General features: G+C 38.7%; 1 long non-coding RNA gene across 1 annotated transcript; it reads left to right on the top strand.

Moving 5' to 3' along the window:
* The first annotated feature begins 122 nt into the window (after positions 1-122).
* Positions 123-27,772, top strand: LOC116065795. Its single transcript, XR_004108815.2, has 3 exons — positions 123-197; positions 1,505-1,603; positions 27,502-27,772. It is a non-coding gene; the product is annotated as an uncharacterized LOC116065795 (long non-coding RNA).

Here is a 27,772-nt window from a genome sequence, read left to right as displayed (position 1 = left end):
TGATAAGTGTTTCAGAAATGCTGACGAGAAGTCACTTTTCAAGACTCATCAAATTTGTGGTAAAGGGAACAAAAGCTGAAGCTTCTGATCCACTGAATAGTGTTTTCCACATAAATGGTGTATTGACTCCATTTTATGTCTCAGGGGAGCCAGTTGCAACACTCTGACTGCTGTAAGGGTGATAAACTGGGTTCCAGGTGAGCTCTTGGGACCTCTTTGGTTATGAAAAGGGAAATCCACGCCAAAGCAGAACTGCACTAATGTTGGTTTCCTTTCTTTAACCTTGATTTAACCAGTCCCGGCGAGATTAGCACTCTTTTGCTAGAGAGTTCTGGATAAACGTTTCATGGCTGCATGCAAACGTTTCATGGATGCAAGAGTTAAAGGCCAACAGTTTTACAGAGTATCACACAGGAGTTGAGCGAATAGAAGACCTTTTTTAAAAGCAAAATGCAACGGAAGTCATCACACACCTTTTTTAAAGAAATTGTGAAAAGGATGTGAATATTTGTAGGTGGATCTTATCTGTATCAAAGCACACTGTGTGCTGAGGTTTATACTTTGATACTCTGTGGCTGTAGGGGGTGAAGTTGGGTTTTAAACTAGACCTCAAGGAAACTAAAGACTCCATTTTGGTGAAGGAACAAAGCAGCTCAGGGGAGTTAACTGAAAAATGCTGACTTCTAAAAGGGCTTTATCAGGGAGGAAAGTGTGGAGTTATTACTAGCTTTGCTGTCATAGCATTATCACCACCCATCCCACCACCATGATGTACCATAATGTAGGCTGACAAGTCATGTAAAATAGATTGAAGCCTAAATTTGCTAACACTACAAATTTACGGGCTACAGGTATATGTTACGAAGGCTGTACTATTTTTAATTCAAGAATAGACCTTCCTCACAGTGAACATTTTGATTTAAGGAAAACCACAGGTGTAACTTGATAACAATTAAGGTCGCTCCTTATGTGTCCTAGTACTAGCACAATGCCAGGGTCCTGGAACTGAACATCTAAATCACCTCTAAATAATCACGTCATGTCAAAATGTCAGACTTTGTCTTCGACAACTCAAAATGTATGAAAAGGCTGTCTGAATTGTCTAGAAGTTTCTGTTTTAAGAACTTAGGGCTTTGCTCAAGTAATTGATGGTAGCTTTGTATTCAGAGAGCAGCTTATTAGTTTGCTACCTGATGTTGTATTCCTAGCTAATCATCACATTCTGTTAGCATGTTATGAGCAGCTAGCTAAAGTAGCTAACATGTTAGCTTTAAACTAGCTAGTAAACAAAGTAAAAAGCTGCTTTGTGTTTATGTAAAGTGACTCTTGTTAAGCTACTGTGATATTTAAAGTAAAAGCGTTAGCTAAAAACAGTGTTTGTCAAAGTTATAGAAACAGAGGAAATGAGACCATTTAGGTTTACTTGTGAAATGAATAAATGTATAACCATATAATACTTGTGTTTTCTAGCTTGGTTATAAAATATTTATCCATTTTCACACAGCCATCTCTCAAATGGAAGTCTCTACTCTGAGATTCGTGACCCAGCTGCAAGACCTTCAGTCGTCTGTCAACCTCTGAGCAGCTTCATGAAAGAATGCAGGTGAATGAGTTCATTTTTTCCTTTTCTTTACAGCTCGTATCACTGTTGTAGCAATGAAGTGTAAATCCACCAATGTGCTGTATTTGCCTCAGGGAGAAACTGCCAATGTTTTGTTTTTTTTCATCCTTTGAACTCTGATGGCCCCTTGCATGAACAGCATACACAATCATGGCCTATGTCTAAAATGATGGACTATTTTAGTCTCTCTTGTACCTCTTTCCTTGCATTCCCTTTGTTTTCCTTAGTAGTTACGGTTGGCTTACTATTTCTCTACTATTGCTCTAATGTCACCAGTCTCTCAAATTTTACTTTCTAAGAGCTACAGCCCTTCTCTTGTTTCTCCATTCTCTGACCCATTATTATTATTTTTTTTTCTTTCTTTCTGTTCCTGCTATGGGAGAAGTATGACCAAATTGTCATGGCTGGACAACCAATTTCCTCATATTTACCTTCTAGTGCACACAGGCACTCCTCGTTGATTAAAGCCAGATATTGTGTGTGCGTGTGTGTGTGTGTGCGCACGCGCCTGCCTGCCTGTTTGACAGCTCATATTATTGGCTGTGAATGAATGCAATTCGGAAACAATTTGTGCAGCTGTGTGCGTGAGTTGGTGTTTGTGTCAAGGTGTGACTCTTTGTCAGGTGTGTGTGTTGGCCTGGTTTGTGTGTTTTTTGACAAATTGTAAATGCATTGCATGAGTTCTGTGCAGTTTGAAGTGTGGGCCTGGTTTGTGTGTTTTTTGACAGGTACTACATTATTGGCTGTGAATAAAAGTTGGACAATGATTTGTGTGTGTGTGCAGGAGAAGAGAAACCATTTGCAGTTAAATATTCACAGTAAAGGATGAGGTCATTATTTTTTACGTTGCATCTTGTTTGGCTGAAAGATCCTTAAAAAAATAATTGTACATAGCGGTTATGTAGCCTAATCTTAAAGCAACAGTAAACTAAAACTTGTGATTTAAAAACTAAACAAACTAAATGGGTATTTGTGTATATCTTGCCTTCAGCTCCCAGAAATGTAAATATATTGGTTAATTGCTCCCCACATTATCTTAATTTCCTGGTTTAAACATCAGGTTTCAGTTTCAGAGTTTAATCAGAAGCATAAAAAGCTTCAAATATGAAAAACTGCTGTACCCTGGGCGTCGTCTTTGATGTATGATTGAAAAGTCATTAGTCCGAATAACCTGTTAGAAGAGGTTTGTCAAAGAAGTAGAGAGTCCAGATCAAGACAATACTGTTGAACGTTTGCTCTGTGCGCTCCACTTCCCATCACTCTGGTCGTGTGCTAGCTGCTGACTGCTCTTGTACAGGGATGATAAAGGGGTAATGCATCAGCTCTATATGGCAACCTTTGCGTGTGTGTTGAGAAAACTGGTCATATAATTGAAATAAATGGTTGCTCTTGACAGGTGAGATGCTAACCCTGTGGGTGAAAGGCTTTTGGCCCTTTGGCACTAGTGTGACACAATGAAGACAGAGCATTTAGCATTTCTGTTGGCCCCTTTGGCCTAGCATTGAAATTTCACACTCCCACACTTATCTGTGGCCCTCAGCACATACGGTGGTTGGGGCAGAGTCATCAGTCATGTCCCTGGTGATCAGAGCTCTTTATGAAGATGGATACCAGTGGATTTACCGTCTTTACACAGCTGCTTTCTATTTTTGTGTCAATTTCTGAAAGAAGGCAGTGCAATGAGCATTTCTTTCACTTTCTTTACACATATACGTATACATGCGTATATTTATGAATGTACTGTGTAGTTTTAGCTCAGTGTGCATGGCTTTTCAACAGGATCTTATGATGACCAGTGTTCACTAGTAATGTCCAAATGAAGCTTTATGAACCATTAGTTGTTGACCCAACTAGATGGCGCTCTTGGTTTAAAGAACGAGGCTCAAGGAATGGCAATTCAGTGTGCTTTCAACCCTTTGAACAGAGAGCGCGATCTACTAAGCTCAGAAAATGAGGAAAAAACTTTGTAAAGTTACATTTGGACATCACTAGTGTTAACCCAACATAACAATTTTTGTTAATATAAGTACGTTTGTTACGTAAATTAAGGTACTACGTTAAGTAAGTGATGCCTTACGTAAACAAGTCAACATTAACTTTTGGTTCAACATAGGACACAAACATTGGTCACCTGGTGAAAGTCGTTTGTTTGACACATCTATCCACCGCGACTTTCTCCCTACGTGGACTTTCTCTGACTTTGATTAGATTAGATGCATTTGTGATGCAAAATACGAAACGTAATTAAGAATGCAGTTTTGTTGTGTGGGAATGTAATTTTTAGGAGACAGGGCTGGCTGAAGGTTAATTTACTAAAACACTTAATTTCAAGACTTCTATTTGAAAAAATTGCTAATTGTACCTTTTGAGGAGAAGATGAATGCCAGGCTCATCATGCTCTAGCACAAAATTGTAAAAGGATCCACTCTGACTTCAGTCATTTTAGTAACAACAAATATAAGTAAACTATAAGTTAACTATATTATAAACTCAAGTATCAAACATTTTTTTTAATCAAATAATTATGTTGGGTTTCAATTGTGGGTTTGACACAAGGCAGCCTGTTCTCATTCCCAGGGCGTAAAATACAGATTTAAAAAAAAAAAATATATATATTTTTATTTTTTTAACAGCCCTCACTGTTTCATACCGACATAATGCACCCTTGAGCATCTGTATGAAACACAATGGGCTTTCAACTGTAGCAAGTGCTCCAAAAATAAGAGCGACAAAGTCCAGTTAGGTAGAAGGTCAGGGTGGTGGGTGGGACTTGCACCCAGGAGACCGTTTATGTCCTGTAAGTCTCTTTTAGTTTCATTAACAACACTTACTTTAACCCCACCCACGATCTTTTCCTAACCCTAACCAGTGTGTTTGTTTGAATTCATGTTAAGCATGTGCTCCCCGTGTTTTAAACAGCGACCATAGTGGAGCGGCAGGGCTACCCAGTGCGTTGACAAGTCAGTATGTGACCAGTTAGGATGAGAACGTTTTGGACAGAGACTTTTGGAGGATTATCATCTTTCTCTCCAGTGACGGATTGCACATACACACACATACTTGGACATGGAAACACACACACACACACACACACACACACACACACACACACACACGTCTTCCTTGTCGCCTGTTGTGTGTGAATTGATGTTCCGTATAAGATAAAATGGGCTCCTCGGGGTAGAAATAGCTTCACTTAATTTCTCTCTGTCCCCCCTGTGTGATGTGAGAGAACAAGTGTGTGTGTGTGTAAAAGAGTGTCTACGTGTTGGAGCTATGGATGAAATCCATCAGCTGGATATCAGCTCAGTGATTTTCCTCCTGTCTTCTTTTTTACTGTCTAATCCACCACATCTTCCTTCTCTTTATTTCCTTTTTTTTGTTTTCTTTCATTACATCCTCCCTCCACACTTCATCATCTTGTCATCCCTCTCTCCAACTTATTCTCCTCGTCCTTCTCTCCTTTTTCAAATGGTTCACCTCCCCTTCTCTCCATGCAGGCCCTCCTCCTCCTCCTTTACTCGAGTTATCTTTTTTTAAATCCCCTTATCTGCCCCCTTTTTCATCCTCTTCTCATCTCTGCCCACCGAAGCTGCTCAAACACCATGTGGCCATTTCTTCTTCACTTCCTGATAATCCAGTCCTCTCCTTCTCTGCTCGGCCCTCTTCTTCATCATCCTCGTTGCTTCGTCTTTTTCTCTATCTCATCTTTTTCACATCAGCCTCTATGTCTTTTCTTACTTACCTTTTTAAAGCTAATAATCTGCAGCATTGCCATGAAGATATCTGTCGTCTTCCCTTATCATTTCTCTTTTTTTGCTGCCGGCTTCCAGTTAAATCTTTTCATACCATTAGCTACCAGCTTTCTCACATTTCCTCATTTCACCTACATTTACCCTCAATCTATCACATCTCTCCATCCATCTTCCTCTCCTCTTTAGCCACTTCTCCACCTGCTGCTAACATATATTTTGTAAAGTATAATATGACTGATCTAGATCTCATTTACACTTGACATTAACGCTACACTAGGCTCCATATGTATGTTCAAATATGGCTGTCTTATCAGTGTAAATCACAAAGTGGAGCTACAATACGTGAAATGACCACGACCTGAAATAGATTGGCATAAATTGTAATATACTCAAGTTTAACCTACACAAACACCCGATCACATTCAAGCAGTAGCTATGGCGGTGACGACAGCAATGATTTGGGCCTGTTACAACCAATTGATCAATCTTTGATTGCTCTTATAGCGACTCAGATATTGCACATATTCATTCATTCATTCATTCATTCATTCATTCTCTCAGGTCGTGTAAAGTATGAAGTCCTGGATAAACAAGCTGAAATTTATTATACAATACATGCTAACATTGATATTAACATCTTCTCATCGTCCTCAACCCCTCCTCCCATCTCATCTTAACTTGTGTCAAGCTTCAGTGACAAATGATACAAATCTAGCAGATAACAATAAGGCACATAAGCTGGGGTTGAACGGCTGACTGTAATCTAAGGGAGAGTGGAGGTGAACAGCAAAATGAGGTCTGCTTCATACTATAGGTCTCAGGTACCTATATAGTATTTAATCTCTTAGTAAAGCATATTAAACACTGACATACATTTCCCTTTTTTAGGTTGATTTCGTGAACTTGTTACCAAACAGTTGCTTATTAATTCAGTTGCTTACAAATTCAGCAGTTATGGAGCAACATTAGCATTATGTTTCTGGCCACTTGATAAATGTATGTATTTTTTTGGCTCTATTTGTCTCTACCAATTCCGGAGGGGAATATCTGGCTCTCTTTAACTGCTAAATGCTCCACTGTCTGTCAGGGATGCTGTAAGTCAGTCAGAGTTGGAGGTGCTGAGAGAAGTAAATGACATCATACTGCACGACTTTCATGGTTTAATGCATTTGTATGAATAACCAGGATCATTTATATTTGATAGTTAACATCATTTTATGCTAATTTTAGAATGTTTTACACTAAAACACTAAAGACACTATGACACCAAACTTAAACACAACATACTGTATGTCGAAGCAGCCACAGTAACTACACATTCAACAACATGAAGCTAATGCATGAGAACTGCAAGGAGAGGAAGAGGGAGTCAGGCGGTGCATGGATGTGGGCGAGACGTCACCATAATTATTATTGTTGCAGAGCTGTACAGTCTCAATCGCAGTAGCACCAGTGCGATACAGCTTTGCGCTGCGTTGTGAGTGATGGAACCGTTTGTTTGTGTGCCTGTTTGTGTGTGAGGTGGATTTCATGGCTGGGAGCAGTAATTTCCTGGATTGTCAGTAGTGTCACTGAGGTTTCTGTTTGATTCATAACAACCACGGTGCAGTACAATGTAATGTCTTTAGTGTAGAGGTAAAGACTTGTACAATAAATATTAGAACCCTTAGCCATGTAATAACTGTTTATGTAAAGGCCCTGCGCACACATCCATGCTCTTTTAATTACTTCAGCTAATTAAGACCTTAGTCAGGTTTACATTGGGTGTAGCAGTGCTGGGAGTATTGTAACATAATCAAAGTCATAAACTTCTATAAACCAATAACTAATAAGTGTAAATATGCACATGTGCACACTGTATTGAGAATCAGGCAGCATCAGTGAAAGCACCTGTGTGGATGAACTGGGTCCTGTTCACCATGAACAGCCGGGACCATTTCTATGCTATTATGCAAGTCACTTTAATGCAAATGTTTATAAGCTAAATCTGTGAGATATACAGTATACTGTAGGTGGCACCCTTTATGATGGTGATCACTACTCATAATACATGCCCACCTCATCCTCTGCTTAGTCCAAACCAATTGTTTTTGTTGCTGCTAGAAGATGTTAAATGCACCACTTTTTGTCAGTCTTGTATAAAGTACTTGAAAGCAATACTTGAGTAAAAGTACAGGTATTTTACCAGAAAATGACTTTGGTAGAAGTCCTTTTTAGAATATTACTTGAGTAAAAGACTTAAAGTATCTAATATTTACTGTACTTACGTATCAAAAGTAATTTTCTGATATAAAATGTACTTAAGTATTAGAAGTAAAAGTAGAAAAAAACTGAACTTGATGGCCAAAGTTGTGTAACGTTTTCTTCATCATCATTGTCGTCTGGGTGCTCATCGTCTGTTACCATGGTGGCAGAGCCTGCACCAGGTGCTTCCATGACACTATTAGTCATTATGCTTCCTCCTCTTCTTTAGTTTTGGCCTGTGGTTTGGGTTTTTTTGCAGCTTGGCAACAAACGGGCATTAGGTCACCGAGTGGAATGGAGCGAGCGTTATCTTGGCAATTTAGGAGAAATTATTCGCCAAATCTGCTTTTTTCCAGTGTAAGAAATTTCGGTAACACTTTACTTGAAGGTATCGACATAATCGTGACATGACACTGTCATAACTATGACATGACACTGTCATGAACGTGTCATAAATGTTATAAACAAGTCATAAAAGTTTATGACTTCTGTCATTAAGTGTCATTAGGTTTTTGTCATGACAAGTTGACATTGTTTGGGTTGTCTTGATTATGACAACTTGACATAAGTGACATTACCAGAAGTTGTCTTGGTCATGACAAGTTGACATTCAATTTGCTTGGGATGTCTTTGTAATGACGACTTGACATTAACCAGGATGACATTACCAGAGGATGTCTTTGTCATGACAACTTGACATAATGTCATCGTGTTTAATTTCAAGTTGTCTTAATAAGGACACTCCAAAGAAATTTAATGTCAAGTTGTCACGATTATTTCGATACCTTCAAGTAAAGTGTAACCCAAATTTCTTCCGATTTTGTAGTAACTAAGATGCTTAGGCGAAATGTAGTGGAGTAAAAGTATACATTTTTATTATAGGAAATGTAGTGAAGTAAAAGTTTCCAGAAATATAAATAACGAAGTAAAGTTTCAGATACGTGAAAATTCTACTTAAGTACAGTAGCAAAGTATTTGTACTTCGTTACAACACTGCTTTTTTTTGCAGTGTTTCTTTCCAAGTAAAGGCTACTCCAGGTTAAAGGACAATTCCGGCGCAAAACAAACCTAGGGGTTAATAACAGATGTGTACCCACTCAATCGCTCTCTGGGACATGTTTTCATGCTAATTGAATGTGCTTGTAGCTTGAAACAAGCTAGTGTGGACCGCTGATTAGCTTACAACGCTAGTATTCGGGGCACATGGAAAGTAAAAACAAACCGCTATTTATACCACTAAAAAGGCTCAAAATATCACCACACTTCAACGGTAGCATAATGAGGGTCCCTAAATGTTAACCGAAGCATTGAGAACTTTGTACAGACAGTTTATTAAAAAGATGGATTATAAAAGATAAAAACAAGATATGAATTCAATTGTGATTCTGTGAGAATTCACAGATCCGGTTTCTCTTTTTTAATCTTCCCCTTTACATTTAAAGGAATCTACATGTATGTGTGTGCTCAAAAATGTCTTCTGGAAAGAAAATGCTAACGTTACCGCCATCAAGCCGCAATGATTTGCCGCCAAATCTGTTGAGTCATCTTGCAGTGGTGCGGAAGTGCAACATATATTCCCATCCAATTAGATAGAATTCAGTATTGATGACGCGAAAAAAATGATAACTCCACTGAAATTATTTGAAACTAAAGTAACAAGCCAATTTTGTAAAATGTAAGGAGTAGAATGTACCGATATTCGTGTTAAAAATGTAAGGAGTAAAAGTAAACAGTCGGCACAAAAATAAATGGTAAAGTAAAAATATCTGGAAAATCTACTTGAGTACAGTAACAAAGTATTTGTACTTCGTTACTTCCCATCTTTGCGGATTGTGGTTTATGTTTAGATGGTCCCCACACTTGCATCATCAAAATGTATACTGTTTAACTCTTGGCAATACAACCGTTACTCTGCCGACATGTCACAGCTGGTGTTGCTCTGAACGTTGCTGTGCTGGTGAGATGAAAATGTCACACTTTATTTTTTTTCTCATGCAGTGGATTCTTTGAAAAATGAACCCAGAGACAAAAATTGTTGCACATATAATGAATGCCACTTTCTGTCCACCGTGACTATTTTGAACCACTGCCTAGTACATCTTAAGCACCTGTTAAAGCTTCTACATTTGGTCTTCTAAGCTCTCATTTTTCCAAAGAAAATCCCTCCAAAGGAAGTGTTATCTTTTGAAATGGCAGATTTAGATTTTGTTGAGACTGCTGGTGATCACGGAATGAAAGAAACAAGAATCCTGCACCACCATTGTCGATAATCTCTGATTAAGAAACCTCCATGCTAGGGAAGGTAAAACTGGTGAAAGGGTGATTCGTCATAAAGCAGAAAGGGTTGTCAAATAACTTGAATTGTGAGTTTATGTCCAACTCTTATGCACGTCTTTTTGGTTAAATGGTTTTCCACTGTATTCCATGACTCAGAGAAAACGATAATTCTGCAATATTTTAAGACATTTTGACATGTTATAGCAGAAAGGCATGTGTAGCTAATGCCATTAATAGTGACGGTACCATGGCCCTGTATTGTGTATGATTGCTCACTGTGACATTTCAATAAGACTGAGTCATTGTTAATGATATTAGTAACACCTGTGATTTTCCTGCCGGTATATGTAACATTTCCGCATTAAAATGTCCAAAAACGACTAGACTCATGTTATGTTTCCAACAATGTTCAATATTTTTATTCAAGGTAACATTCCTTTACTGTTACATTTGGTCGCATGTGTCAACGTCATAAATTTAGTTTTTATCCAGTTTTAAGCCAAATCTTTAGATGTTGGTCGTTTTTAACTAAATATTTTAACCTGATGAAAGATTTAAGTCATCGGACATCTGGCTGTAATGTTATGAGAGAAACAAGCTGAGCAAACGTTAGCGGCAGCCCCTCTGCCGATGAGCCGACAGCGTCGGAGAAACACTGATTTTTAACGTAAAACTGCTTTTTATTGAGTGTTTTTACTGGTTTTACCGTTTGTTTTGGAGAGGAGGGCGCCTCTGCGGATAATCCGGCTATGGGTAACGAACACTGAAGGAATCCTAACCGGGAGAAGCTGACTGCAAAGACAGCAGGGATGAAGACATTGACAGTGATCCCACACTACTTCACAACATCACCACACTGCCTTTTGTTCGGTAGAAATTTACATATTGTGCGTTTATGTATAATATTCTAGTGGCCTTTAACCTGGTAGTGCTGTGTCTCAAAGTTAATAATGCTGTCGGCACATAATGTGTGAGAAGTAAAATGTGTGTGCTCTCAGTGTAGGGCACAATGCACCACAACAATCTAAATAGCTCATGTGTGTAATTGGAAACCGCAAAGTCAACATTTCCAGCCATTCAAAAAGACATTAACTCAAATATGATGCAAATGGCATTTATTGCAGTTTTTTTAGGTTCTATAACGCTAAGTCCTAAATGTGTTATTGGAAGAAAAAGTTTCTTGTGCTTCAGAATAGAAAAGTGAAATGGAGGGCATTCATGCACTTCCTGTCAGTCATTGCATAAAGCAGTTACCTTATTTGCATCCAGCCCTTTACAGCCAATCAACGACTGTTCTGTCAGTTCTAAAATTCAGCTTTCTGTGTATATGAACCGATTCAGAAAAGCTAAAGTAATATCTCACAAAAGGGGCCTTTTGTGGCAGTAGCTCTTACAACTATGTAATAAATTCACAACATTTGTTGCTTGCATGTATTGGGGTCGGTGTAAAAGCATTCTCATCAAATTGCATGCTGTACACACATTTATGCAGGCCACACACACACACACACACACACACACAGAGGACTTGAGGACATCTGAGTAATGCAAAGCATTTCCTCCACTCCTCTGTACCTCCCTGTTATGACGCTTGTGCGAAATATAAATTCTGTGAAATGAGTTCACTAATTGCTGTCAGTCGTTCTTTTCCCCAAAGCGAACCTCTGCAGTAGCAGCATGAGGAGGTTGACTGACGGATTCAATCTTCAGGTCCTAGATTATTTTCTCTTCTTTCTTGTTCTCCTTCCAGTCTTTAATTACTATCTTTCTTGTTCTCTATTCCTGCTCATTTTCTTCCACCTGCTCTTTTACTCCTCTGGCCTTGCCTTCTATCACCTTCACTTCTTTCTTCTCCCCTTCAGTCTAATTTCCTGGATAGCCTGTGAAGTTGATAGCGGATGTTTTTCAGCCCATACAACAAGCCCACAAAGCGTTGGTTATGGTACAGTCAGTGACTTAACCTGTCTCTTGACAACATACAACATTTGGGATGTCCCGTAGTGTGACGTTTTTTAATTCTCTTTCGGAAAGTGGAACCCAGCACGCTAGGCTAACTAGTCTACCTTCTACTTTCTGAATAGCTTGCTAGTGTTAGCACTAGAACCCACTAAATGTTACCTTTAGTTCATGTTATTTCAACACTCGGGTGTTAAGTTGCCTAGCTAGTTTTAGCTGTTTCTTTTGTCATGGGTGCTGATCATTACCGCGTACAGCAGCTGGATTCTGCAGATCATGCGAAAATCGAGCTTCACGTAATGTGTTTGTTTCCGAACTACTGTGTTTCAGACCAATCAGCGTTCTGTGAGGAGCTCCTGGCTGCTACGGCTATGGTTAAGGTGTGTGTGTGACGACACGGAGAGGTGACAGGCGTTCAAAACAACAATGGCGGCTCCTAAAGAGGTTAGCGTTGATGCTGCAATAGCATCAATTATTTCAGAAGTGGAGAGTAATTCTTCATTGAAAGAAGGGCAAAGAACTGCACTGAAGGCTTTTCTCGATGGAATAGAGATTTTTGCTCTTCTCCCGACTGACTTTGGCTAGAGTTTAATAGACCAATGGTTCATCCAATCACCTGCCAAGTATTTCTTTTAAATGCCTGCCCTTTTCCAAAACGGATTCCAATGACTGCCAATGCTTTTCAGATGGTCTTGTGTAACAAACCATGTGGTGCGTCAGGTTAGCTATATCACTGAAGCAAAATAACTTAAATGTAATTACACAAATCAAAACCAGTGTTGCCAACTTTTTCCAATAAAAGTTGCTAAACGTCATACGCTCATTTGCATATTGGTGACTTCATCACGTATCTATCCATCTATCCATCTATCTATCCATCCATCCATCCATCCATCTCTGGATGGTCTAAATTGTCGCTGTTCGCTTTTAAAAATAATGTTACTAAGAGGGTATAAAAAAGTCGCTAATCTAGTGATAAAGTAGCCAAGTTGGCAACACTTACTGATTAAGTCTGTAGGTTGACTAATTGAGTAATCTACAAATGATTTGAGCTCTGCGTAGGTTCAGTTATAATTGGCTTCTCATAAAGAATATTAACAAAGTCATAAATCTATGCCTGCTGATTACTCGTGCGCATGCTGCGAATACATGCTTAAGTGTGTTTGTTTGGGTTTAAGTTTGACGTAGTGTACTGTGTGTATGCATTTCCATATACTTCTCTCTGGTGTAGCATGGCTATGTGTTTGTGTGTTACTTTTTTTTATAGTTATATAGTAGATATAGATAGTGAATATTTAGTTGATCGTAAATCAAACTCAAAAAGGTTGCAAACTCACCAAGCAGAACAAAAGAGAATAGAGTTCAGCAGAAAAGAACAACTGTATTAAGATGTAGTCGCATGAATCAATTGGACTATTTAGCATTTTGCTGACTCATGCTTTGGCCTGCCTTAGAAGCAGAACAGAAAACTGTTCAACCAATCCTGCACTGCAAAAAGACTATCTCAAATGGTTAAATGTAGCCTTGTATTTACACTTTATAGCTTAGTTTTTTATTCAGCGAGTGAGAAATCCGCGTGATGCAGAATATGTGAGAGCATGTGTCAAAATAGCAATTTCCACACCAAGTTTGGTGTTTTAAACATCAGCGAAACCTATGAAATCAACAAAGGAATAAAAAACATATCCGCTTTTTTCAATCCATGTAGATTATTTCTCACTGTCACTTGATTAGAGAACATTCAGGTTGATTTATTTATTTTTTTTCTGGAAACAAGGTTTTTAAAAAAACAACTTTTCCAAAACTGTTACAAATCACTGTTGAAAAATAAATCAATTTTATTGTGTGACAACGCTATAGTTTAGGCACAAACACGGAATTGCTACCTCCCATGTTAAAATTTTGTTTAGCCATCCATTGGGGGGGATGGATGGCTAAACAAAATTCCTGCTTCCTACGCAGATTTATAACCCCATAACAACGTGACCTGACTGCACCCTTTGCTCCCGTCAAAGAATAAATAAGATTAGAAAAATGAATAAAAGGCGATGACTGTGATTCCATAGCAATCAGGATCAGCAACATACATACAAACATACACGTGTGCTGTACGATTCCTTAGTGTGCTTTAGTTACTCAGCTCTGTCTCCCATTTGTCTTCTCAATCTCACTCCTCCATCTCTTCTAGCTGTAATGACATCATCCATAAATGTAGCGAGACAGCCATGCAGCACTTCAGGGGACAAATGTGCTACATGAGTGGTATTGTGTGCTAAGTATGTGCGTGTATTGGCTATGGTGTGTTTTCAATGTTAACACTGCGGCAGACAGATAAACCCTCTGACTCTCTAGTTCATTATAATGACAAACAGCTGTGGATTGTGTGTGTCCCCGCGTGTATGTGTGTGTGAGTCTAACGTTATATTTCTGTGAAAGTAAACCCACCCAAATGCAGACGCCACGCGCATCCCCACATTGCTCGCTGTGTATTTGTAACTACAGCCATTTTCTCAGTTTGTATCTGTGAACACTGTTAACATTGGCATAAAAATAAAAACATTGGGAGCGTGCCTATGTTCCCACAGCCCTATGTTCCCACATTTCTAAGATGTTTTTCAAAATTAGGCCCTATGGTCCCACAGTTCCCACATTTCTAAGATTTCTTTCTCCAAAATTAGGCCCTATGTTCCCACATTTCCTTTTTTATAAATTTGGATCAGCTTTAATCCCCCTAACCCTAACCCTAAAAAAATCTTGTGGGAGGATAGGGCTTAAACCGAAGGGAAATGTGGGAACATAGGGCTGTGGGAACATAGGGCCTAATTTTCAGTGAAAAAGAATTCTTAGAAATGTGGGAACATAGGGCTGTGGGATCATTGGGCTGCGGGAACATAGGGCTGACCCCAAAACATCATACACCCACACACACAAGAAGATGGGTCGATAAAGACATGACATTTGGTAAGTTTGGAAGTTTAATAATTTCTAATACTAAAATAAAACCTAGGAAAGAGAGAGGGTAAGGGAAATTAAAAAAAGAGGACATAATATAAAAAAATATTTACAATATATAAATTATTTTCCCTATTCATTTAAATCAAGCTTTTCCACCCATCTGTCCCTTTTTCTGCTGCCTAACAAGGAGAAAGTCACAGCAGAGCAGCCCAGACATGCCTTTGGGTAACAAATTCCTCAAACATTTTTTTAGGACCTCCCCACACTGTTAGAAAAGTTAGAAATACAGGCTAATATACTGTGTTAACATGAAGGGATTTTCTGTAATGATTTTTTTACAGGTGTTTTTCCATATTTAGTTTTTTGGATTAACAGAAACGTCTGTAAACTTAACGGAAAAGGTACTGGTAATTTTCTACCAGGACATTATCCATTTTTCTACGGATTTTTTTTCCTCCAGTGCAAGTACTTGAAACATGCTGGGAGATGTAGTAGTCAAATGCCAAACAATTGCTTCTGCCTACCACCTCCACCTGCCAGTTATTCTCACAATCCTTACCATCACTTCTGACTGAGACCTGGAGATACAGCAGCTGAACTGCTGCACTTTGTGAGCTCACTCTGAATAAGAGATTGTATTGTCCTGAAGGAAATTTGTCTTGGACAAACAAACAATATCTGCTGTTTAAAGAATTTAACACAACATAGTGCGTACATACATACACACATACATAAAGTACACAGACATGCTCATGTTGCATGCAGAGACTGCCACTAGCCAAGAAAACTGCATAGCGCCTGTTGTACAACACATCATAATAGTCGTCATATGTGCAGAAAGGGCAAGCCTCCTTATCAACATAAAGTGTGTGTGTGTGTGTGTGTGTGTGTGTGTGTGTTAAAAGCAGCATTTCAGGGGCTTAGGCTAGCTTGCCACTAGAAAGACCAACAATTCCAGTAATTCCCCCAAGAGCATGCATTTTGCTGCGACAGTGGCGAGGAAAAACTCCCTTTTTAGGCAGAAACATTGAGTGGTGAGGAAAACATCCTTTTATTGAGAAACCTCGGACAGGCTCTTGGTAGGCAGTGTCTGACGGTGCCGGTTGGGGGTGTGATGAACAGTGGCATAAACGGTGGAATAAACTCCCCAGAGCAAATGAGTTCGGGGGATTACTGCAGTGCACGGTCAATGTTTTTTTTGTTGCTTAATACACAAGTGATATGCATTATACTGTACAAGTTAGTGACATGAATATTCTGTTTGACACATTTCACGCATTACCTGTGTCTAAAGAGCCTTCACATGTGAAACCAAGGGTTTCATCTGTACAATTATTGTGTACCTTAATGGACCTGAACACCCATGGTACACCCACACAGAGGTGATTTGTATTTTTTGTTGCTGGTTAGACCTCTTCCCAAAACTGAGCTTGATAGGGGCCTTTCACAGCAGACATTTTGACTGTGTCCCAGTAAGCCATGGCAGTGAGCCAGTGTGCACAATACCAGGAACCTGAAACTGAAGCCGATAAATGGAGTTCAGCCATCATTAATTTTAAAATGTACACCTGGGCTTACGTCAAGATAGTCTTTGTTAAAAAAGGTCTGTTGGCATCTCCCTGGCTGTGTCTGAAATCATTCACTCATTCATTACTCCCTATATAATACCCATAGTTTACTCTATAGTGAGCAGTAAATCTAGATTTTAGGCATATAGGACTCATTATTTTATGTCCTCACTGATGGGTGTAATGCCTCTGTAAAATGTGACTTATTGCATTGCGGGATTGTTGGCAGAAAGTAGTTTACATGACACTACTTTTTTCATTCCATTGTCGGAATTTCTGAGAGCAATTATATAGTACATTTATTTCCAGGGTACTCTACTCTTCTCTGCCAAGGCTTGCATTAATAGCTGTACAAAGATGTCATTCATGTCTACCACAACATCTCAGCTATCCGCTGATATTCAATATCAATTTCCTGACCTTGGTGCTTCGTAAAAAGTGGCATGCGATGAAATGGAGAGCAGCCTATTAGTAAGTGTGTGCAGGGCCTTTAATGTATGATTGAATCAATAATGTATATTGTAATTATGTGATGTGAGATGTGTGATGTGTGTATGTGTGTTGCACTTCAGCCACTTGAAAATCTGCAACTTTCCCTCTTTAGCATTACAGTTTTTCTCAGTCGCTTTGGTACATGTCTCGAATCATTAACATTTGCAAACCAGCAAAAGCCTGTAACTTGTTCAAAATCTCTAGTCCATTCCTCAAAAGTAAATCTTTATGTCAATGAACATGTCAGTGCCATCAGAATGTCAAGTCATTGTTCACAAAGAAGATGCTTAGTTTTGTCAATAAGCTTAGTCGTGTTGTCAATATAATAATTGTACTGGTATTTTCTGATTCTGGCTACTTTATTGATGACAATGATTAAAAATGCACAAGGCTGCACTTTTTCCGTATGGAATTCATACATTTCAACAGTACAAAGTCACACATTCCTTCATCTGAGATTAGACAGATTGGACAGGATTCACATTTATGCTTTCATTTTTGGTTCATTAGGTGCACCGCCAAGCTATTTTACATAGAGGTTGATCTGGTTCATCATTGGTTGATCGAATGTTTCACACAATCCCCTTCATTAGTGGAAGTCAAGATTCACCTGAGAGCAATTAATCAATTCTGGACAAATTCACAACAATCTGTAAGTAATGTATGTAATTGGAATGTACTGCAATGAGATCAACCATTTTGCATTTAAAGACATATTCAATGAACTTCTGCCTAGATGTTTTGGGGGTTAGTACAATTCAACAGACATCCAGTATATTATATTTTGATCAACATGACATAAGCAATTGATCATGTAAAAAAACCGCAAACAATTGTACATGATCAATTGCATGCATGTCCAAAACAATGATACATTGCTTTTGTCTTGTGCACAAGTGACTAGATCATGTGAAGGTTGAACAAGCAGTTTTGGGAGTGTCAATTGTGATCTGAGAAATGTACCAAAGCGACTGAGAAAAACTGTAAGCGCAGCGCCATTGCAACCATGGACAATACTGGCTTAGCAGCGTCATCCTCCCCAGCCCCACACTCTTGTCCCAAAAATTGTCACGCCTGGTGATGGCGAAATTGGCAAAACTCGAAGCTTTAACACGGTAGTACACAAACCAATGGATGACACATTCACTCTGCACTCTGGTCTGACCGAACTTCTATAATCTTGCTCCACCCACCTCCAACCTGAGCTGATGTTTAATCAGCTAGAGTAGAAAACACCTGTGAGCGACTGCAGGGCTTTAGGTAATTTGTTGTACCCAAAAACTAATAAAGCAGTCAAAAATTTGAATCCATCTACCAATATGGGTCCTAATTAAACAAAAGAAGAATGGATGAATGGATGGACAACAGAAAGTGGAAAAAAACATAACAAAGAGACTCAATAATTTCCTACAATGACAGGATGTATTTTTCTTTCAGCAACAGATATTATAATTGAGGGGGAAATACGATTGTTATGTCATAATACTCCACCATTAGAGACCCTTCATTTCTGCTCACTGAATGCAAATATATAATTAATATAAGTGTTGGAACAAAAAGGGGAGAGAGACAAAATAATGAGTTGGAGAGAGGCTGAGAGGGAATATGAGCCTAATGTAGTGTGGGAGGTTTTTGTAAGGTCAAAGAGCCTAATAGAAATGTGTAGTGTATTTTTGAGCAACCCTAGCTAGGAAAGAACACCGGTTGAAACATGCAAACAGCATTGTCACATTAGATCTTTTATCATTGGTACATGTGTTTTTAGACTGTCAGATTGTGTGTGTATAATGGTATTTCCCAAGTTTTTCTTATGTGTGTTTGATCTTTAATTACCTGACAGTTGACTGCACTTTATAAATACAGATTATTATTACTTTAGCCTTGAATATACAGTACTTACATTATATTATGTTAAGTTCTGTAAATATCTTAATGTACTAACTCTGAGGCTTTGCATCAAGTGATTTATCAGTGATGACAACATGGCTTCCAGTAGCTTCTCAATTGTCCCTTTCTGTCACTGGAACATTGTGTAGTGTAGCATGAAGTGTGTGTACATACCGTATATGTGTACGTAAGTGTGTGTGTCTGTGGCAGCATGTATGTCTTGTAGCAAGTTGGCATGCATGTTTTACTCCACAGGTTTCATTTCATGTGAAGATATAGTGATGTTGGCACACATGCAACTGTTAATGGCTTTTAGATGAAAGCATTAGTTTAGTATTTGCGTGTTTGTGTGCTATCTGCTGTTTTTGGCATCTGAAAGCACATGAAATGTGACAACTGTGAGTTTACCACTGGGTAACAATTTTCCCAAAGCCACATGGAGGATTCTCTCAAATTTGAATCCACATCTCCTAGCGTTTTGCTCTCATCTCTTTTTATTTTTCACACGCACTCTTTTGTAGCTTTGCTGTTAGCTCGCCCCGTCCTCACTTCTGATGCCCTGGAGAGCGTATTCCGCACTGGCATTTCCCACTGTACACTGCATGTGTCAGAAGTGGGATTCTCAGAGTATCGGGCAGAAAGGTAGAATTTACTGAGTACCACATTTACAATGTTGTTATACTGTGGATGGTACCAAGCGGGTTTAAAATACGCAAACCAAATTGTACTCTTTTCATGACTGATATCTGTCAATAGAGTGCAAAATTAGCCTTTTACTGAGTTAGCAAAATAAACTGATAAGTTTCAGCGGTTATACTAACACAAATAATTGTTGAGTAGCTACAACATCTCAAGTATGTTTATATATTATGTGGTAAATAAAGATTTGAAAATAAAATGACAAAATAAACACTACCAAATAATTTAATACAGCCCGTTCTGTTTTATATCCTGATTCCTGACTATTATGAAGTGAAACCTCCTCTGGAAAAAAATAATTTGCATCTTGAACTGATGCATTGTGCAACAATGTGATTAAGGCATTGTTTGTGCAAGTCCCAATCAGTAAGAGTCCTAACTTCATAATTCCCTGTGGGTTTTTAAGCGACTCCTTTTACATTAGACATAACCATTTTGATCCATTGTTGAATGAACATTCATCCAAATGGATGGATTATTAAACTCAAACCTGGATTTATGACCTGCCTCAATTAACATGGATCCTCATTAGTGTGATTAGTGCACATGTGTGTATTTTAACCTGCATGAGTCAGCTGGAGTTCACTCAATGCATCTTTCCTTTTGTTTGCCTTGGTCTTTTTCCTCCTGACTGTTCTTTTCTAATGTTATCTGTCGTTGACACACACAGACACGAACAGACACACACACACTCTTCTGTTTACTCTTGCATTTTTGTCTTGCTTCTGTGTGTATAAATATGAATGTATTTATAAGTCAGATTGCCTCTATAAAAGTTGTGATACTTGTAGGGGATGATCCCACATAGCTATTCGTAGTCTAACAACCACAGAACGTCCACTTGAGGGTAAACCCTTTTGACAAAGTGTATCTGGACATGCCAGTCACTTTGCATTACTTTGCCTTTCAGTAGCACTTATTTAAATGGCTCACGGTATGTTGTTTGCAACCTTTAAAATAACATTACATTGCAGTTAATATGGCAGCCTTTAGCTCAGCCGCTAATCTGACAGCTGCTAACTGGATCATAAGCTTCTTTCTTTTTTACCACAGTTCAGTAAAAATACATGGCAAAAAGTCCTCTTACATCTTTTTTTTTTTCTTCTTCTTGTGATGATCTGTTTTGGTGAGAAATCATTAGTATGACAGAACATTTGGGAGGAAGGGGTCCAGGTCAACAACACTCTTGGCTGCTAGAGAATCACCACAGTCTTCTGGGGAACAGCACCAGCGCTGAGACATCAACGCAGTTGGTTATTTGTTCTGGCAGCGCGCTGGCCCAGAGATGACACATCTGCTCAACTGAGCAAACTCATTAAATTGATTTTGATCAGGTCTATAACCTGACATAATGTACACCCCCCCCCCCTTAGCACAGCATGTGGTGTGCTGTTGCATTTATACTCAACAAATTGCGTATTTTCTGAAAACTGTCACATACTTAAACCTAACCTTCAAGCGTATTTTTATTGAATCAAATTAATAACCTGGAAATCCATCATACATGTAGAGGAATAATTTGCTCTATGTTAATGACTCAAAACACAAACTATGTCTGTAATAAGGAATGTAACCACATGCATAGACTGATAACGGATTCTCACACTAAACTAAAACTTCAATAAGAAATAACTGCTCTCTCATGATCCAATTGTGTGTTTTGTATTGTGCTATTGGTTTTTAAGTCTGTGTGTATAGATTGTAAATTGAATAGCTCATCAATATTTGGATGTGTTCATTTATAATTTGTCTGTGTTTGTGAATCGCCTGTTATCACATACACTCTTGGATTAAGGGTGGTTTTTTTTACTGGATATCTACTGGATTTTCTGTAGTCTGACTTTGTTTAATTTATGAGATTTAAACAGAGAGGGGAGGAGAGAGAGATCCACTACAAATGATCTGAAACCTACACACAAGGTTAAAAACGAGAGATTAGCAGTGAAGCGTCAAAGTACATCAGGTAGATTGGTTTGGTTTCTGGCAGATCCTGATCATTGCATTATATACATATGTCTGTCTGTCTACCAAGTGAATGTGTTTAAAGATGCAGAACTACAATAGTTTGGTTCATTCAAAATGTCCCCATTTCTTTAAAATTACAAGACTTTGAATCACTGCCACTTGTTGACCATCATTGCTCCATTAAACAGTATTTATCCAGGTTAGTTTTGCGGATCATCAATGCGGTTTCTAAGTTAACACTGGGCCTTTCCCATTTTCCAGTTTGTGCATCCCTGATTCCTCCCCTCGATTCCCCTTCTCGCGTCTTAGTCCCGCCCGCCCACAGGAGATTTGAACCGAGGAGAGAGGAGTCGAGGCAACAGCCATTTAACAAACATGAGACAACTCTGCCCTCTGAGCCGTCATTTAAAGCGACGTCAATTAAATATGATGAGCAGCACCACTGCATCAGCTAGTCTATCGTTCTGTCATACGCTGCATTTTATGATCTCTGTCAGAGGAGCAGAAGTGTTCGTGACAACTTCTGTATTTACTTTGAAATCAATTCACAACGTGCATAAGAATGTATGGGGGTCGTACATTTTTATTTGTTGTATTTAACACTCACTCACTCACTCACTCTCTCTCACACACTCACTGAGAAAGCTATCTTTTGTGGCTATGGATCAATGTTACAACACTTTCTTAAATCTCAGGCATCCGCACACACATACACATAGACAAAATAGGCTTGAGCAGAATAGGGAACACTTAAATAATTAAATGAGAAGAGAAGAACAGGAGGATGACATCAGACTCAACAAAATCCAAAACGACTTGAAACTTGACTTTAACGAATCATAACTTGGACGTAGGAATGACTTCATATTCTCCACAAGCCGAAATATTATCTATGTTGTGAAAAGTGTGCAGCTAATTCTTTCTTTTCCTGACAACTTGTGTAGTTTAAATCAATCTGACAGCAGCAAATAACGTGCAAGCAGGAAGGAAAAATGTTTGCTGTGTACACCAGCATACTATTACATTTGGGAACTGAAACATACAGCGAAACAGACTTCTGTTATCTTTTGGCAGTTTAAATGACAACCTGTCCAGGCAACGGATTATATCAGCTGTGGCTTGTTAATGTGCTCTCTGCAGCCCGGTGTCTTCACTCGGCCAAAGATCATTCGGGAGGTAAAATAAGCATTAAAACACCACTGTTGTATTACAAGTGGATGATTTGAAGGGGAGAGAGAGTGACCGCAAGAAAGCGATTTGAAAGTGTGTGTGTGTTTTGACATGAGGTGGGATTGTTTTCTGCTAAACACCGAGCTCACAGGAAATCACTGACTGTCTGCAGCGTGTCTCTGATTTACAGTGGAGGCACACAACACGACTGAACAGACTGCAAAACGACTGGCACTCACACCTTTATTTTTCTACGACACACAGGGTGCCGGGTTTTGGAAACGCATTTAAAACGTTGACATCTTGGATAGCTCTTCAAGGCAGCTGAGAGAGAGCAGAGTGAGATTAAATTCAAATGTGTGTGTGGACAGAGGGGATTGCAAGCTAAAATTGACTAATTGGCCCAATCCCAAAGTCCGGACTCACAGACTCACGGACTTTGGTGCGCGTCCTCGCAAAATTCGTAACACTTACCAAGCCCTTTCCGTGAGTCTGCATCGATGCAGACTTCACCAAAGGGAATTACCCACAGTTCAAAGCGTTCCGGAAATTACAAAGGTAAACAACAGCACGACACACGACCACAGAACACAGACAAACCTGTTGTCCAAATTGTAAAACAAGAGTTTGAAAAAATTTGAAGCCGTCTCCTGTGCCTTGGCCGTGTGGAAAGCAAAAAACTTAAAATGAAAATTCCCAAACCGGCAAGTGTCAGCAACATCTTTGTTATTAAACGTCACCAAGGTAACATGTGATCTCGTGAGGTGCTGTGCCAATTCCATTTATACCTATCTGAGCCCATGTGGCCTCACACACTCACTCACTTAGCACCTGAGATCAATTAAGTCTGAGTCTTTAGTCCTTAGTCCTCAGGGCTCACTTTGGGATTGGGCTAATGTTTCTCTCTCAAGTTAATCACTTAAAACACTGTTCTGTGGTAACTTTAGCAACATAACCAGCTACTCTAAATACATCAAATCACTTTGTATCACAATATATTGTACTGGCTGAAGCATAACTTTAAAGGTGTTAAAAAAAACACCTATTTATTTATTTATTTACATATATATATATATATATATATCACGTATGGCTTTTTGACATTTTGATGTATCATTATTGAAATTGTTTCTGTTAGCATTCACGACTAATGGTAAGTTAAAATATATGGCGGGCGTGTGGTAGCAAAAAGTTGCATATTTACCTGTTCAGCACATACAGAGCTTTGTTTTTGGTCTCCACCAACTCTGAGAAAATATCCAGCTCTTCAGCTGCTAAATGCTCCACTACGTTCAGCAGCTTGTCACTAACTTTATTTTAACTAACTTTAATTAAGTTAATTTAACTAACTTTGCTAACTTTATCTGCATGTCATTCGGTCATGAGCAGATAGTGAACAGTGTCTTGATCAGAACATGTCTTACTGAAAACGGCTGTTTGTTAACTGGGTTGATGACTGCATGGACGGTGAACCAAAACATTAAAGTTGTGGGCCATAAAACCAAAAGAATGAGCTGAAAGACACTAAAAAGCTACATATATACAGCTGAAGAGAATTGCAGAGTAGGATGATACTTCTCTGTGGGTTCATCACTATGAGCGAGCCCCTTTACACTGCATATAGTCATTTAATCCATTGTTAATATAAAAAAATATTGATCAGAGCAGCTTTAAAGTGATCACTTGTGTTTTACAGCTGCTAAAAGCCTAACCCACTTTGGCCAAGTGAGAGCCGATTGCTGTCAAATTACTTCATACTGTATAATCTAAAATATTCTGTGGACAGCTGAAATGGACGGACGGATGGACGGACGGACGCATCTCTAAGGAACCATATACTATCCAGAATAGTAGTCACACATGGAGGCTTGATTATAGCCTTCAAATTAAACTTGATGGATAGGAATCCATCCTCCCTCTGTGTTCTTTTTATTTCTGGCTGTTTTTCATCAAGGCACCCTTCATCCCTTCCTTATTTAATTACGTTCTCTCACTTTATTCTCCTCTTTTCCTTTCCTCATTTCTCATCCCCCTAGACTTCATACCCATGCAGTGCTATTAACCTCTAATTGAGGCTGATAGAGGGGAGGAGACAGAATGTTTTTTTTTTTTTAAATAGTCTCTAATCTTTGGTTTGAAATAGGCTGCTGTTTAATTGCCATCTTCCTTTCTAGTCCTCTTCTCTCTGTGCCTCCTTATTGTGCAAATAAATAAAATCAGAAGAGTGTAAAGAATGCTAAGCCAAGGATGTTCCCTTTTGTCTACAGCTAGTGCCGTGTGTGTGTGTGTGTGTGTCTGTGTCTGTGTGTATATATATATATATATGTATGTATGTATGTATGTATGTATGTATGTATGTATGTATGTATGTGTGTGTGTGTGTGTGTGTGTGTGTGTGTGTGTGTGTGTATATGTATATATGTATATATATATATGTGTATGTATATATATATATATGTATGTATATATGTATATATATATATATATATATATATATATAGTATGCATGGTATGACAAGGGACACAGTGATAATGTGTACTGAATGAAATTCCTATTAAAAGTATTCCTCATTTTGGGGTGGACCCCCAGGAACTCTGTAATTGACAATGGATGTTACCTGAACCACGTTCTCAATTATATGACCTATTTTAAATAACCGTTTCTTAGACAGTGACCTAGCTCTACCTAAACTAAGAAGATGGAACCCATACGGAAGGAAACATGTTAAACTCCTGTCCTTTTGCCAAAACATCCTGATGATATTATAATGTTGCTGTGTTTCTCTGTATATGGAATCTGCTTTACAGCTATTTCAACAACCTGCTGATTTCAGTAATGAGTTCATCTAGTCTAAAAGGTACAAGCCTGCATGTCTTACAAGAAAGAGAAACCTTTCATTTTGTTATATAATGAAACGAGGAACAAGGAGGGAACATGGAAAGTGAACAATGGCAATGCTTTTGCTTCTGGACTGGCTTAATAATGGTTGGTTATTGTTGGCATCCATTTTTTTTTTTTTTCCCGAGGAAAGAAAATGCTCTACTTGTGTGTGCATGTATAGGGAAACATGTACTAGCTCAAAAGAGTGAATTAGTGAAAGGAAAAAGCTTGATGATTTTGACTGTATTTTATCCATTTTCATGTAGATCATTAGATAGAAAGATAAATACCACTCATGTCTGAGCGCTAGAGCCAGGAGGTAATTAACTTAGTCATGGTGCTAGCATGGGTCAAAATTATGTTTATTTGAACAACGTTGGTTAACATTCCATCTTCAAAACATCTGGCAATACAACTTTATTCACAATTTTAAAACCTCTTTACCTTTTTTTAAATAGAAGTTTTACCTTCCTGGTGTATAATGGAACTAGACCTGCGTGTCTATTTGAATAATAGGTACATAATAAAGCTGACCTTTAGACCTAGTACTGGCCACTGGGTGTAGAGCATTCACTGTCTTCCTGAGCCACACAAAATATCTCATCCTCGAAGAAAAAGCCACTGAATACATATTCCCATTTGAGTGAATGAGAAACTGATGAGTGATTCATAAAGGCAAGGCAAGGCAGCTTTATTTGTATAGCACATTTCAGCAACAGGGCAATTCAAAGTGCTTTACATGAAAACAGAATAAAAAATTTAAAACAGATAAAAAAGAAGGTTATACATAAGAATGAATATTACAAAATATGTAGCTATATTGATCACTTTGACCAATGTGAAGTATTTGACTATATTTCATATTCTACTGGTTATAACACTAAAATACTAAGTTGTGATACTTTCTGCAGCCTGTTCAGTCACTAATAAGATGTTAGGGTATAAAGACATGATGTAGGATGGTTCCCAACATCAATGCAATTAGTGCTAGTTTTAAAATCGTACTTTACTATTTCCGCGACCCGTTACCGGATAAGCGGAAGAAGATGGATGGATGGACTTTACTATTTCGTGTCTTCATGCCAGAACATTACTTTTTTTTTTTTCAAAGTATTCACCAAAACCTTTCTCTGGATCACAGGATAATGATCACAAAAACATCCTCTTGTGGACTTTGAATTACTTTACTATGTCGATCAGTTACAGCCTACTTTATATAGTGTGTCATAGCCAGGATCTCATTTGGTGAGCCGTCCTCTGTCCCTGCTCTGACGTCTGTTTGAACTGAAACTTTTACGCAGTTTAAAGTAACACGCCGACTTATTGGGACTTTAGCTTATTCACCATAACCCCCAGAGTTAGATAACTCCATACATACCCTTCTCATCTCCGTGTGTGTTGTAACTCTTTCCGACGGCTCCACCGGTAGCTTAGCCTAGCACGGATCCTGAAGGTAATCAGTTCCAACTAGCCTACTTCTCCGAATAAGTGAAAAAATAACACCAACATGTTCCTATTTACATGTTGTGATTTATATAGTCACAGTGCGTACAAATAACATCACATGAGACACAGCCATCTTCTAACCGTATATAAACTGGGTACTATATTCTCAGAAAGGCGAAGCAGTGCTACTTCTGCTACTTGGGCGGAGTGATATGCTTGCAGCACCTGAGAAGCCCCAAGCAGAGAGTAGAAATGATTTGCCTTTCTACTGTAACCGATTACCTTCAGGATCCGTGCTAGGCTAAGCTACCGGTGGAGCCGTCGGAAAGAGTTGCAACACGCACGGAGATGAGAAGGGTATGTATGGACTTATCTAACTCTGGGGGTTATGAATAAGCTAAAGTCCCAATAAGTCGGCATGTTCCTTTAAGACCCAAAGGGGAGACAAAGTGAGTGAGACGGAGATAGAAAGTGACAGTCAGGAGGAGACTTGACACATAGATATCTTTAGCTTGGACAGACTGCACTCAGTTTCACTTGTCTCCTCCATCCTGAATGTGTTTCCCTCTGGTTTTCTACTGACAGCTGACTAGTGGAAACAAAGGAGAGACAGACACTGACAGCAACACAGCAGGGGGCCGATTATGACACCACGCAGTGACTGTATGGGGATCTAAGCCTTTTTAGCATGTCATACTGTAACTTAGTGAATGTTAAACTTTTTCAGTTCTGAAGGAGTGATGATTGTTTTGTATGGGAGTTTTGTATTGGACCGAAATCAAGGTAATCCACACAGACTACAAAAACTGTATCTCTGGGCACAATCACAAACTAGTTCATTTGTTACAAAAATAAA

This window comes from Sander lucioperca, chromosome 18 (assembly GCF_008315115.2).
Source record: "Sander lucioperca isolate FBNREF2018 chromosome 18, SLUC_FBN_1.2, whole genome shotgun sequence".
Classification (NCBI taxonomy): domain Eukaryota; kingdom Metazoa; phylum Chordata; class Actinopteri; order Perciformes; family Percidae; genus Sander; species Sander lucioperca.
This window is presented reverse-complemented; position numbering and strand designations above follow the sequence as displayed.